The 16,251-nt window shown below is 37.0% G+C and overlaps 1 long non-coding RNA gene across 1 annotated transcript; it reads right to left on the minus strand.

The window, feature by feature from the left end:
- LOC140168456 (uncharacterized) lies at positions 1-15,127 on the minus strand. The gene is made up of 3 exons (XR_011861204.1): positions 14,981-15,127; positions 11,737-11,889; positions 1-3,755 (listed from the first exon to the last, which is right to left on the minus strand). It is a non-coding gene; the product is annotated as an uncharacterized lncRNA (long non-coding RNA).
- Between the last annotated feature and the right edge of the window lie 1,124 nt (positions 15,128-16,251).

Here is a 16,251-nt window from a genome sequence, read left to right on the forward strand (position 1 = left end):
ATTATCCATTCTACAATGAAAGATTCTTTAATTCACATTCACAAGTAGCTGAAAACAAAAGAATTCAAACAATCAAACTTTTTGATGATTTTTTACAACTAATTAGCAATAGGCTATTCCAATTTGAAATCCATACACCTCCTATGGAAGATATGACTTTAATCTCTAACATAGGGAGTGTAGATTTCAAATGAAATCACCCATTCAGGTGACCCGAATTGAAATTCACATTCCCTGGGTGGAAGATTTAAGGTTTCAGTATGCCATCCATTATGCTGAGTTCACATAGAGGAGTATACTATTCGGGTATATGGTGCATGTTTTGTAGGGCACGCGAATAGCTTAATATCAAACAAGGTAATTTCATAATACCGGGTCACATAAGGCCGAGTTCACATAGGAGCATACGTATTTGCTATACGCTATTCGATCAGGCGAGGATACAAAATGTAGGTCAGTTTGTCAATTTTAAAACTGAACCTTCGTCTAATCAAATGCCTGTAACTTTACTTCTTGAGGTCACATTGCATTCAATGAGATGTCATATGTGCAGAATTAGATAGTGCATCTAAAAAAATTTACCCACATATGTGACCATCCTCCACAACTGAGCCTGGATGTCGCCAGTGCCATTTAGATATGCTCCATTGAAGTTAACAATAAACAATAGGAAAGAAAGGATTTATTGACTGTTTTATTGATTTTTCACTACTTAAATGTCAAGTACTATAGACATGATATACATCATTTTAAAGCTAATTTCAAGCAGAATATTTTGGTTGAATATCTCAAAAATGATGATTGGCGACTTCAGGGCTCAGTTGTGCTGAGGGGTCACATATGGTTTTAGAATTAGGACGGTATACGCTGCACTAAAATTGAACATGCACATTTCCCACTATATTATACTATACTATACTATACTATACTATACTATACGCAGGTATACGGCCTTTTCGAATAGTGCCCTCTTATGTGACCCAGTATTATGAAATTACCTTTTTCGATTTAAGCTATACGCATGCTCAATATACCCGAATAGTATACTTGTGAACTCAGCCTAAGAGGGCACTCGAAAAGGCTGATACCTGCGTATAGTATAGTAAAGTGGGAATCGTTCGCGTTTGATTTTATTGCAGCGTATACTGTCCTAAATTTAAAACCATGAACAGAGAGGGCACATTCTTTTTAAGTCACATCTTTGATCCTCTACCCAAGACCAACGCTGGAGACAACACTTTCTGGTCAAGTTTCCCGCTCCAAGCAGATGGATCAATAACATCATCAACGCTTTAATTTGAGAAAGCCAGAAGATAATCTTTCTCATGTTCAGCCTTAAAATGAAGTTTGAGATCTTCCTTAGTGTTAAAGTACTTCTTGCAATCTACACATAAATAATGCTCTGGCTTAAAGCCATATTATAACATTTGCTGAGGAAGACGCCCTCACTGAATTTTTAAAATTCCTTTTTTTACACGATTAAATTGTACTTTATTAAACCAATATACCCTGCAATATTACGATGGAATTATTAGTCGAATGCATACACAATGTTCATAACACACAGTACGTACACGGCGTGCGGGACGGTGATATACACAACAAAGGGTCGTACCACAACATGACAGAAGGAGTGGTACGTATTGGGCGGGTTAAACTATTGGCGACATGTGCGCTGGTAGTAAATTCCAATTTTCTTTGCTTTGCCATAGTTGTTCTGACAGTAAAAGCTAACATTTTATGGCAAAGAAATGCTAATCTATTTTGTTTAAAAATGTTATGATATGGCTTTAAGATATGACCTTCAATTATGACTTGCAATACTTTCATACATGTAAATGCAAAGAGTCCCTAATAATAATCTCTCTCATGTTCAGACTTAAAATGAAGTTTGAGATCTTCCTTAGTGTTAAAGTAGTTCTTGCAATTCACACATACGCAATGCTCCAGCTTGAGATGGTGTTCAAGATCTTCCTTGGTAAAATAGGACTTGCAATACTTGCATAGATGTAAATGCGTAAAGTCCTGATGATGATCTTGCTCATGATCAGACTTAACATGAAGTTTAAGATCTTCTTTACTGAAGTACTTCTTGCAATCTACACATAAATGCTCAGACTTGAGATGTCGTTGAAGACTTTCCTTTGTAAAATAGGACTTGCAGTACTCGCATACATGTAAATACATAGTGTCCGGTTGAACAATTTCCTCATGTTCTGACTGGACATGATGTTTGAGATCTTTCTTAGTGAAGTACTTGTTGCAGTACTCACATAAATGCTCGGACTTAAGATGACGTTCAAGACATTTCTTTGTAATATAAGACTTGCAGTACTCGCATAAATACATAGATTCCGGTGGATGATCTCCCTCGTGTCTGAACTTAATATGATGTTTAAGATCTTTCTTATTGAAGTACTTGTTGCAATACTCACATAAATGCTCGGACTTAAGATGACTTTTAAGACATTCCTTTGAAAAATAAGACTTGCAATACTCGCATACATGTAAATCCATAGTGTCCTGTTGATGAGCTTCCTCATGATGTTTGAGATCTTGCTTTGTGAACAATTTCTTGCAGTAGCCACATGAATGTTCCATCTGGAGATGAACTTTGATCCCTTCCTTTGAGAAATACATCATGCAATACACACATTTATGCTTAGACTCTAGATGGCATTTTAGATCTTCTTTTGTGAACATTTTTTTACAATAGACACATGAATGCTCGGACTTATGATGACGTTTGAGATCTTGCATAATAGTGAAGCACTTCTTGCAGTAGACACAAACATGATGCTCGGACATATGAAGTCTGAGATCTGCCTTTGTGAAATGAGACTTTTTGCAATACACACATGAATGCTCAGACTCAAGATGGCATTTTAGATCTTTCTTTGTGAAGAACATTTTGCAAAAGCCACACTTATGCTCAGACATGAGATGACGTTTGAGATCTTCCTTTGAGAACAACTTCTTGCAATAGATGCATGAATGCTCTGACTTGAGATGAAGTTCAAGATCTTTGAAATACTTCTTACAATACACACATAAATGCTGAGACTCATGGTACCGTATGTCATCTTTTGCCACATCTTTCTGACAAAATTTACATTTTGGAAATAATGTGTTCACTCTTCTTCTGGTATCTGTCTTAAACACAGACCTACTAGAGTGACACAAAACTGTCTTGCTAAAACACTTTCTTTGATGTCTGTTTTTATGTCTTTTGAAAGTCTCAAAATAAGGGAAATGTTTAGCACAATATTTGCATTTGAAACTTGCTAAGTATCTCATTTTGAGCTTTTTTTGTTCTCAAGCAATGTCCTTGTGCTCCAAAGCAATATTTTTGCTCTCCAGGGCAATTTTTTTTCTCAAGATCAATAGCCTTGTTCTGCAGTGCAATATCTTGTACGATTTGTCTTCCAGATAATATTCTTGTTATCCAGCAATATTCTTGCTCTCCAGAGTGTAATTTCTCACAAATTAATTAACCAGCATATAGCAAGGCTGTTATGTACTTCAATTTATAATGATCACATATACTTCAAGTTCATACAAGAAACTGCATTTTTGTTCATGGATCTTTGTCTTTTTTAAAGACAATTCTTGTCTATACACAGCAACTGTCTCCTCTAGCCGACAGGAACAAAATAATGATGCCTCAAGTGGTATTTCTTGTTCTTCAACAGTCAACAGTGTTGTGTCAAGACAATGTATTATGGTTGTCAGCATTTTTCAATTAAAGAAGAATTCTGTATAAAAAGAATCAAAACAAATAGAAACGCTGTGAAAGGTGGTCAATTTTTATTTTTTTCATATTCTGTAATCTGTTTTTCATAATTTGCATTTTTATTTTAAAATGGTCAAATATAAGAGTCAGTCCATGCCAAATCACCTGATATGAAGGAGCTTTCCTACTTCATAGTCATAGATTTGGCTACTTTTTTTTAATATTAGGTGGGGAATTAGGTCAATCCAACAGATTTCACACTAATTCCTTATGGTTTTTGCGTAACAGCTCCTCAAAAATTGAGAAAATGGCTGCCAAGCCCATTTTCTTTTGTTTTTTTAATTGAGGCCGTCATATGCCGCCATCTTGTGGGTACACGCTGTGATGGTCGTTCGATCTCCATGCGTGAGCAGCAAAATCACCACGCTGAGGCGCGATAACAGCTGTGTGGCACGCTGCGCCTTGCGCGTAGTGTCCGACCCATGAACACACAGATCATTTGTACCCACAAGATGGCGAAAGGCTGACGGCCTCTAATGTTTTCTAAAGTTAAATATCCCATGGGCAAACTTCCACATTTTTGCCTGCTTGAGTTTCTAATAAAAATGTACCAAGCCATTTTTGTCAAAGTTTGCCCCAGCTTGGTATTTCGGACCGTTACGTCATTAGGCCAAAAAAAAGATTGTTTGCTTGTCCTCCACAACTTTTTCAGCATTGGGTTGGTCGGTCTGGATTTTTTTTAAAATATTTTTTTAAAGGTCATAGCCAAAACATGATTGTATAATGTATATGCCTTTAATTAGCTTAATAAATAGCCCAAATAGTTATGGATTGGGATATTTCTCTACTGTATACACCACTCATTCATGTCACAATTTAGAAGTGTGTAAAAATTTTTTTTGCAAGAATGCAAGAATTGTAAGTTGTATATTATCAATCATTTTAATACGGGCAAATATACCCATCATTTTTTCTTTAAAACCCCTAAATTAACATTAAAATGCCTTTAAAACAAGACCAGTTTGAACTTGGTGTCTTGCGTTAACGATATGGGGTAATTATAAAATAAAGAAATATTCAGAAATTGTCATACATGTATATACGAATATCATTAAAATTGCATGGACGCAAATACCCATCAATCTTTCCCTAAACCCCCGAAATTGGCATTCCATGTATAATAACTTAAAATCTGACCAGTTTGAACTTGGTGGTATGTTGCACTGACATGGGGTAATTAAAAAATAAAGAAATACGAAAGAATATAAATATCATTCAAATTGCAAGGGCAAATACCCGTCAATTTTTGCTGAACACCACTGAATTGGCATTATAAATAAAGCTGATTCTTGAACCACAAGTAGTGCTTTTGTGATTACTTTTGGTAACAGAAGTTAAAAAAAACATTGATACCACCAATACATGTTATGTACCCATAGTGCAGTTATGACCCAAGTCTGATATAAAATTGGATCAATTGAGCCCATATTGACTTCAAAATGACACCAAAATTATATAAATAGCATCAAAACTTTTCAAGATATGGATAATTTTGTAAATGATACCTTGATATTTTTCCCAATTGGCTATTCTGATTTTAGGCCAATTAGTTTCCTGCCTTACACAGGATTGAATAGGAATTATCATAGTTCAACTGTTATTTATTGATTAAATAAAACTTCTTTTTCAAAAGTACTTTCAAGGATTTCAAAGTCCAGTGTGTCCCACAGTCAAATACCGTGAAATTAAGAATTCCAAAATTTGATTTTTTTTAGTTGGAATGTCATCTTTTAATGTCTATAACTCAAAAACATGTCTTGTGACTTGTTCCGGGTTTTGTTGGAGCTGGTCACATTTGTCACATACACGCATACATACGCCCGTACGTGCGCGGGCATTCAAAGCGAGGACTTATGGTGATTATGTGATACACACATGTGTATTGTCAGGGTTTTCTTTAACGCACAAAACACGCGTATTTACGCGTTCAGGCACTTTTCTGACTCTTTCAAATCCCTAGTTCCAAAGTCCAATGCGCATACAAAATCTTGAAAACGTCGCTGCTTCAGATATTGCAAGAATTGAATAGAGAAACACCTGATATTGTGTATTTATTCTCGCTTTTGGCATTTAGGACCTATACTCCAGATATGTAGGACAACGAAAGGCTTTATGGACCGGCATTTCACAATTTTCAGCTTTTCAACTGTTCAAATTTAAATTTTACACAGAAAATAGTGCCAAAATGGTCCACCAAATCGCTTCAATTAGGTCTTCATTTTGCAAAATTTTCCAAGTTCTAAGGGGGGAACATCACCCTGCGAAGTTGATAAACAAATGGCCACTTTCACTTCTGCTTTCGACATTTGCCAATTTATGTTTAACACAATTTATAGGCCGTCCACGAAAGACTCCATGGACTGCTCATTTCACAAATGTTCCGCTTTTTTAAACTAAAATTTTACACATTAATATTGCCAAAATGATCCACCAAATTGCTTCAATTAGGTCTTCATTTTGCAAAAGTTTCTTACTTCTCAGGGGGCATCTTTAAATATTATTATTTTCTTTTAAAATTGCCCCACCCCTTCTGACTGCTCTAGATCCGCCACTGCTCCAAACAGTGGCGTAGATTTCTTTTTGACTCGGGGGTGTCTTGAAGTATAGTGAATCCAGCACCTTTTGGAGAAAGAATAAGTTTATGGTACAACAAATTTTGCCATTTTGAAGCTCAACTGCTGCAATATGGTGCAAAAGTGGAATAAATTCGCGAGAAGCGCGCAAAAATGTGCACTTTTGGGGCTAAAATGGCCAAATATGAGGTTAATTTGGTCAGAAACCCACATACAGGCGTCAACATTGGGGGATGATTGTATGGACCATCCCCCTGGCAAAATATTGGGGGAGATCCCCCCACCCCCCCCAATCCGGATCTACGCCTATGGCTCCAAAAACACACATATTGTTAAAAATGTCTTTAAAAATAATATTATAAAAATACCCCTTGGGCAATGTTTTTGACTCCTTCAGAGGAAAAATTCACAATTGAAAGGGTCAAAAAAATTAGAAAATACCCCTTCAGCAAAATGCTTAAAGAAAACCCTGTGTATTGTGTGTCTGTCCCAACATTCAAAGTGAGGACAAGACTAAGTTTCACACCTTGAAAGTGAGGACATTTTTTCATCTATCTCTAGATAGGCCTAGCACATACAAAGAGAGGAAATCGCCCATACCTCCCCTATACCCCTACAGAAAGAGTGTCATCCTGCGCACCTATTCACAAAGCGAGGACTGGGATTTTGTCCTCGCTATGCCACAATATCCTCACTTTGAATATGGGAAACTAGATCTTGTCCTTGCTTTGAATGGCTTGGTGAACCCCCCCCCCCCCACATCAATATGCAGCCAGAAAGTGATAGTCTCCTCCTATCAGGCGAGATTATTCAGGCAAGACAAAAATCACACAAGGCAGCCTTTTGAGATATATGTCCAACCATTACAGTCAGTCTACTCTGAAGTACAAAGTACCTACGTGGATGCACACATTGTGCCGACTTTGAAGGCACGCATACCTGCAGCAGACGCAGCACTGCGCACTGTTTATGCGCTGTATATGCACACGTTGTCACTTTGTACTTGAGAATGGCCAAACTGTATGTGCTGCCAGCTGACTTCATGGTGGTATTTTCAGCCTCATATTGAGCATAATCAACCAAACATTCTTATTCAAAGTTTTGAGGTGCTTCTAGAAGCAAAAATGTGTATACAGTGACCATTCCCTGCAAATGAAAAACATTTTCGACATTATTTGCAAAAGGCTAGAAAAGTTTGCCAGAAAATATTTTAATATGGAGGGTATATAAAGGGTATAAAACATTTTCATAACATTCAAAAACTTTTTTTTCAAAACTTACTGCAAAATATTCTAACATAATGTTGTTTTATTACAGTGTTGACGAAATATTTAGAAAAAAAGTTCAAAAATATTCAAAATATCACTTTGACAAAATTGTGTTTCCATTTATAAAGGTTTTTAACAAGTTAATTTTTATGACCCGACATAATGTTATTAAAATGTTTTTGCCAAAAGCCAAAATATAACTTGTTTAATAAATCATTTGTAAAATGTTTTGTGTTTGCTGGGATAGAAATAACTTCGGGGTTGGTAACCGCCAAACTGAAATGTTTTTGTTCATAACACCCAAATTAAATAAACATAATTTAGTCCTAAACTTTCCCTCGGGTCATGAAAGAAATTATGAGCTTTCACCCAATGCCAAATCTGCATTTTGATAGGGGTGAATGAGGCTGCATTTTGCGGAGGGTGAGGCCGTCAACTGGATCACACACCTGTAAGATGAAGTTCAAGACTTGTGAAGTATGACTTGCAATATACTCAAATATCGAGGGGTCAGTGACACAAAGACGTAACTCCACTTTTTGCGAAAATGAGATTTTTTATTTTTCAGAAACATGCACTTACAATAAAGCAAAAAAAAAAAGTTTTGTCTCAAAGCTCACGAGAAATTTAAAACAAATGCGAAATGCGATTTTTTTTTTTTATTTTTTTTCCCCGACTTTTTTCATGGTATTTTGAGAAAAAGTCTTGATTTTTGCCAATTTTTCTGGAAAAAACTAATTTTTTTTTTTTTTTTTGAAATAAAAAAAATGTCCGCATTTGTTTTTTGTCAAATCGTGGGATTTTACAAACGCGTGCGCAAGCTTTGAGACGAACCTTTTTTTTGTGTGGCCTTAACACATAGAAGTAACAACTCCATTTAGCACCCCTTGAAATCAACGGCCAGTGAATCATAAGATTTGACTACATATAAGTCAATGTGGACCATTATCTTGAAACTTGTTTTTCGCAGAATGGCCAAAATGAAGTTACGTCTTTATGTCACTGACCCCTCAATATACCGTAAAACACCGTCTACAAGCATATATAGTGTTTTTTATGAAAGCTAAATTAATTCGAAGCAAGCGTAAATATACCAATACAATATAGATTGGTCTTAAAATAATACTTGTTTGTATATGCTTGGATCCGTAATTTATTTGCTCAAACTCCATAATGGCGCCTGGATAAATGTAGCTTTCATCAGAAGTACTCTATATGCTTGTAGACGGTGTTTTACGGTATATACAGACTACCCGATCAATAATAATCTTCATGCATGCTCACTACTATTATCAAATTTGATATCTCTCTTTGTGAAAAGCTATGTGCAGTAAATGCATGCTTCAGTTGAAGTTTGGGATCTTTGTGTAGTACTTCTTGTAATCTTTGCTTAAGATTTATTTGAGATGATGTTCAAGAGACCTAGCTTCCTTTCCAACATATGACTTGCAATATTAATTGCAGGCATGTGATACTCCCGTGTGGAAGTGCTATGGAGGAATCACTGGTAAATAATGTTCTCATACAGATCCAAATAAGTAAAATTAGGTACTCACTAGAAATATTTCGATTCCTGTCAGGAATCTTGTTCACTCTGGTTGTGGTGAGTGGTAGTGTTTCTAGATCTTATCGGCAAACTTTGTGACTGGTCTTGATGACGTCACATGGGTTGCTTGCCGATTGATGATCTGATCGTAGATCCGATCAAGTCTGTACGCCCCCCTCGTCCTTGTTCATGGTGGTGTTGCCTCTGCTTCGTATCCAACTTGCCTCTTAGAACCAGCGGGTTGTTTTGTTGGCTTCTTGGTCGATGACTTTGGCCTCCTCCCACCCAATTACGTGATTATTTGTGGCTGTATGTTCTGCTATAGCTGATTTGTATGTTTCTGTGGCGGATGCCTTTCTCTGTGCTCTGGTGAATGTTTTTCACCGGCCTTTTCAGATTCAGTCTTGTGTTCTTTTAACCTGGTTGACAATAAGCGGCCTGTCTCCCCTATATAGGTTTTCGGACAGCTCTTGCATGGTATTTCGTAGACTGCTTGATCGGATCTACGATCAGATCATCAATCGGCAAGCAACCCATGTGACGTCATCAAGACCAGTCACAAAGTTTGCCGATAAGATCTAGAAACACTACCACTCACCACAACCAGAGTGAACAAGATTCCTGACAGGAATCGAAATATTTCTAGTGAGTACCTAATTTTACTTATTTGGATCTGTATGAGAACATTATTTACCAGTGACTTTTATCAACGATCCTGATGAATTTGTTCAGTGCTATGGAGGAAGTTTCAACGAGGTAACGATCGAGGCATGTAAATGCACAGAGTTCTAATGATAATCTTTATGGTATAGTAAAGTGTTTGATTTTAGTGCAGCGTATACCGTCCTAATTTTAAAATCATGAACAGAGACGAAGGCACATTCTTTCTAAGTCACATCTTTGATCCTCTACTCAAGACCAACGCTGGAGATAGGAATACCACTTTCGGGAAAACACTTTCTGGTCATGTTTCCCACTCCAAGCAGATGGATCCATAACATCATCAATGGTTTGAGAAAGCCAGAAGATAATCTTTCTCATGTTCAGACTTAAAATGAAGTTTGAGATCTTCCTTAGTGTTAAAGTAGTTCTTGCAATCTACACATAAACAATGCTCCGACTTGAGGTGACATTCAAGACCTTCCTTTGTAAAATAGGACTTGCAAAACTTGCATGGATGTAAATGCGTAAAGTCCTGATGATGATCTTGCTCATGATCAGACTTAACATGAAGTTTAAGATCTTCCTTACTGAAGAATTTCTTGCAATCTACACATAAATGCTCCGACTTGAGATGACGTTCAAGACTTTCCTTTGTAAAATATGACTTGCAATACTCGCATACATGTACATACATAGTGTTCGGTGGATGCTCATGTCTGTTCTTAACATGATGTTTGAGATATTCAATACTGAAGTACTTGTTGCAGTACTCACATAAATGCTCGGACTTAAGATGACTTTTAAGACGTTCGTTTGTAAAATATGACTTGCAATACTCGCATACATGTAAATCCATAGTGTCTTGTTTATGATCTTCGACCTCATGATGTTTGAGATCTTTCTTAGTGAAGTACTTCTTGCAATCGATGCATAAATGCTCAGACTCCATATGACGTTTGAGGCCTGCCTTTGAGTAATACATGTACGTCATGCAATACACACATTTATGTTCAGACTCTAGATGGCATTTAAGATCTTCCTTTGCAAACATCTTCTTGCAATAGACACATTTATGTTCTGACTCGAGATGAAGTTTCAAATCTTGCTTAAGAGTGAAGTACTTTTTGCAATAGACACAATAGATGCATGAATGCACTGACTCAAGATGTAGTTTTAAATCAGATTTCTCTGTGAAGAAAATTTTGCAACAGTCACACATATGTTCAGACTCATGACATTTGAGCTGTTTCTTTGCGAAAGACTGTTTGCAATACTTGCATGAAGACTTGTGATGAAGTTTGAGACCTTCCTTAGTGAAATGAAACTCTTTGCAATAGACACATGAATGCTCAAGATGGCGTTTTAGTTCTTTCTTTGTGAAGAACATTTTGCAAGGGCCACACTTAAACAAACGTTGTCCATTTGGAAATAATGTGTTCAGCTCTGATATTAAATACTGGTCATTTTCACTGCTCTGCACTCTTCCCCTGATATCTGTCTTAAACACAGACCTACATGTACTTGAGTGACACAAAAATGTCTTGCTACGAAACTTTCTTTGATGTCGGTTTTGATGTCTTTGGAAAGTCTCAAAATAAGGGAAATGTTTAGCACAAAAAATACATTTGAAACTTGCTAAGTATCTCATTTTGAGCAATATTTTGATTCTCTAGAGCAATATTCTAACTTCAAAGTAATATTCTTGCTCTCCAGAGCAATATTCTTGTTCTCCACGCAACATTCTTTCTCCAGAGCAATGCTTTTATACTATTTGTTCTCCAGAGCTCCAGAAGCAATATTCTTGCTCTCTATAGTGTAATTTCTCACAAATTGCTTCACCAGCATACATCAAGGCTAATTTATAGTATTAATTGACTTCATACATGAAACTACCTTTTGTAACTTTTGTAAACACCATACATATATATCTGTCTCCTCTTGCCTGCATCAGCGATTCAGCGTCTTGGTATTTCTTGTACTTCGTCAGTTTTGAATCACATCAAGACAATGTATATGATTGTCAGCAATTTCAATCAAAGAAGAATTCTGTATAAAAACAAAATAGAACACCATGTTAAACTCAAATCATCACAAGAGTAGCGACACAGAATTGCATATGTGTGCAATGGGCTGTTCCAATTAAAATCCACACTCCCCTGTGGAAGATTTTGGAAATATCTTCCACAGGGGGAATATGAATTTCAAATGGAATTATCACATTAACTAACTCCATTTGAAACTCACAACCCCTTTGTGGAAGATTCTGAATGGATCTTTTTCAGAGGGTGTATGAAATTTAAATGGAGCTGCTTCTGTTTATTCCATTTGAAATTCATCTCAAGTGGAGTGCACTTCAAATCATCCCCAAGTCACTTGCTGTAGTATTATGTAAAAAAAAATGCATCGTTTTGATATGGATGTACTCATGGTACTTTATATCAGTTATTTCCGGACCAAGCCTTTTTCATATGGTGCCTTGGGGAATTCCCCCAAAGCCGACAAAAGTGAATGATTTCTGTTGACGTTGCCTGTTTCAAAATACAATTTTCGACACAGTGTCAGTGAGTGAGATTTTAGATATAAAATATCAAAAGTATTTTGTCAAAGAAATATTTTGTTATCTCAATAATTTCATCTTGTCGTATTGGGTGACATGAAATCATCCCATTGGGCGACATATTCATGATATTGCTGCCACTTACATTTTGCTGGATCGAGCCATCACGGTATCACAAAATCAAGCGACGCCCAATTGAGCATGTGGTCGCTTATTCGCTTATCCCCGACTAGTAGAAAGAGCCAGGGTTCGGTTTTTGCCAGGAAAGTGGCAATAACTGGCAAAAACCTGTTTTTGCCAGTTTTTGCCTGGTTTAAACCGGCAAAATGGCAAAAATTGGCAAAAACTCATATATAGTCACTCAAATATTAACAAGAACACAGAAAGCTCATAAACAGTAAACAATTTTAATGAATCATTCAACATATTTATTGTCTCATTAGGCCCTTCACAATTGAGTCTTAGTTTCCTGTTTCATGGTTGAAAGCAAGGGATGAGGCGACTTTTAATTATTAATTATTAATTATCTATTATTTTCTTTATTTTAAAGCAAGTGGTCGCATCCTACATCAACCTGTTTTGATCGGAACATGCATTTAATTATTTTACAACTATGTTTGATTTTATACATAAGTAATGGTACAGTTATGTTCTTTGTTTATTCCTCATTATAATTGATACAAGCAAAGTCAGAAAGTAGCAAATGGAAGTCATTAAAAGTTATTTTAAAAGAGAAAATACAAAATATATAAAATAAAATAATTAAATATTTTGCAATTCCCTACTTTGGACGCGCGCGGGAAACAGGAAACTAAGAATTAATTGTAAAGGGCCTTAAGTCCTAAAAATGAAAAAGTTTTGAATTTGATGTGTCACATTTCAGTTAAGTGTACAGGGAGCATCAAGAGCAATGAAAACGCATGCCTTTAATTCTTAATATGTTACTCATAATTACAAAATCTGGCATTGTTATACTCAGGAAATGAATTTTTAAATTTTAATAATTCATTTTGAGATAAAAAATCTGAACTTTTTAGTTTTTGCCATTTTGCTGGCAAAACTGTTTTTGCTAAGCGGTTAAAACCGTGGTTTTTTCCACCTGCGGCAAAAACCTGCGAACCCTGAGTACATGTCATGTGTTAGTGCCGTACTATTACGCCGACTTTCGTATTCGGCGAGGCTGGTTTGTTTACAGAGAGGTAGACAAAAGACCGTTCCGCTTGTCCAAACACTCGAGTATCAGAAGGATGGTCCACAATAGCGTGATTCACGTAACATGAATAGGGATTAAAAAGCTGTCAAGTAGAACCATGTGCTTCTTTTGTCCTATTTGCCATCAAGATTTCATATGGAAACAGTTCAGACACAGAACAGGATCATGTCAGAAATTAATATTTTGTTCTGGGTCTGATTATTCGGACTAGTCATGTGTATGTGTATTTAGTCCTGCCAGCAAGACTTAATTCAGTCTTTATCATAAACATAATGACATCTACGGACCTGACGTCTTGCAGCGGTACGGTACATAGGGATGCACTGTACGTTTAAGAAATCCAAACTTCAAGCATCAAGAAATATACCTTGTATTTGTCAGTTTTACCTCAGAGATGCTGTAGACAGTGTAGAAACATCACAAGTAGAATGCTGCTTAATATGATAAATCCAAATCATGAAAATGAAGACATTTTGCAGAGCAATATTTTGACCACTTTTGCCATGAAGATTGCAGGTTTTGCCAATTCAGCCTCCAGGGAATTTTGAACGCACCCAAAAGATGAGATCAATGTAGAATCAATTACCCATGTACCTCAACTTTGTGAGTATAGACTAATAGAGTGGGATTAAAATCATCCAAGCACGCCCAAACCCTGGTACAATGGGATTAAAATCATCAGTGCATGCCCAAACTGTCCTTGAGAGAGTTCCTCCAGCAACATCCTTAGTAGAGCCCAAAATGAGCCCACATATTGTGGTGTTTCTTATTTGTGGAATGAATGTGAATAGACCGATCTGTAACTCGGTAATCAGATAATGTCATGTCATAATGTTAAATAAAGATTACTGAGTTACAGTTACTGGAACTACAGATGTAGTACCTTGTAGTATATACACATGTACATTACATCATACATGTATACGTATTCTGTCGGTCCGTGTCACGTCACTTCCGGTTGATGATGTTCGAGTGAAAACAAGTCCCTGATTCGATTTTTGTTGATGATTTCTGTCATTGGTGTAATGTAAATTTCGATCGCAAATAGTCAGTGGAATCAAACAACCGCTTTCTAAGTCTTCAGAGTGAAAGAAACTTACTTGATTTACCGCTTATATACTGACAAACTTAAAATTAAATTCCATGGTCGAGTGTCGTTTTTTGCGAAATTGAATATCACTCCAGCAACATCGCTATGTAGCCTCCTTCACAGCCGGTTTCTGTTGTTCACAACAAACCGTGAGCCACATGCATGCATGCAGTTTGGGCCCGAGACTGACTAGAGATAGCCCGGATGTCCGACCGACAGAATAATATAAAAATTGGTTTCTAATGCTTATATTGCAACTTATTTGCTCAACACTTACCACCTCGGGCCCATAAAAATCCCGGCAAAATGTGGCACACCGGCCCGGGTGGCACATTCCCACACAATCTGACAACAGCCAAACCACTGATCTCTACACAGAGTTCAGAGATCAGTGAGCCAAACACAACACACGAAAAGTGTGCAAGTAAGCTGACATTGAATTGAAGTTCTATGAAACTGTGAAAACCCTTCTTTCAGTGGAGCGCCACTGAGTGCGGGCGCGGATATTTTTTTTTTCACCGTCGGCCCCGGCCTAAACATGCTGAACACCAGGCCTAAAACATCATTTTTTTAATCAGTTGCTTTTCTGAAAACCTTTTTTTTCCTTTTTAAGGAGAGCCTAAACAAAATTTACAATAAATAATGATGTACGAAAAAATATAGCTGGAATGAAGTTCTGTTTGCAGGCTGAATAATGAGCCTGCACTTTTTGTCCCTCAGGGCAGGGAAGGGCAGTGCACGTGAGCTTCCCTGCTCAGGGACATCCGACATTCACATGAAAAAGGTCACACAGTCACACTGCAGTAGCCCCAGAACCGGGAAGGCCTACCCCCCCCCCAATAATTTAGGTGGGGGAGTACCCTGGCCCCCAATAATCTAAGGTAAAAATTCATAATTTTAGGTCAAATCCATAATTTCAGGATAAAATTCATAATTATTTAGATAAAATCCATAATTTTAAGGATTATAAAAAATGTGAAAAATATTATAAGGAACATTAAGGTTTTGACTTTTAAAACATACATTTTGGTCAAAAAGTGTGCTGGGATTATGGGGGATAGGTCGTTTCCCACCGATTTAATACCATATTCGTCTTGCTAAGTTGAATTGAGGGCATGGTGGCTCAGTGGTTACGGCCTTGGACTCATAATCTGAGAGCTTGCTCGACGTGCGTGGGTTCGATTCCCCGTCCCTCCACCGTGGGTGTTGCGCCCTTGGGAAAGGCGCTTTGACTCGCTTGCCTCACCCCACCCAGGTGCAATTGGAAGCTGTTAGGGGTAGACACAGTCGTTGTACTGATGTAAGCTGATGTACCGGTACCCTGTGCCACTTGTAGGCTTCAAACGTCAGTGTTTCCGACATATTCTAATGACGGCGGAATAAATGTAAAGCGCTTTGAGGCTGTTTACGGCATAAAGCGCTGTATAAATATCTACATTTATTTATTTTATTTTTTATTGTGTTACTGTTGACCTAATGAGAAAAGGTGATTTTAGGGGAAGTGTTAGCTTTCGTTCGATATATAAAAAATCTGATCATGCTGATTGG

The sequence above is a fragment of the Amphiura filiformis genome, chromosome 13 (assembly GCF_039555335.1).
Source record: "Amphiura filiformis chromosome 13, Afil_fr2py, whole genome shotgun sequence".
NCBI classification, from domain to species: domain Eukaryota; kingdom Metazoa; phylum Echinodermata; class Ophiuroidea; order Amphilepidida; family Amphiuridae; genus Amphiura; species Amphiura filiformis.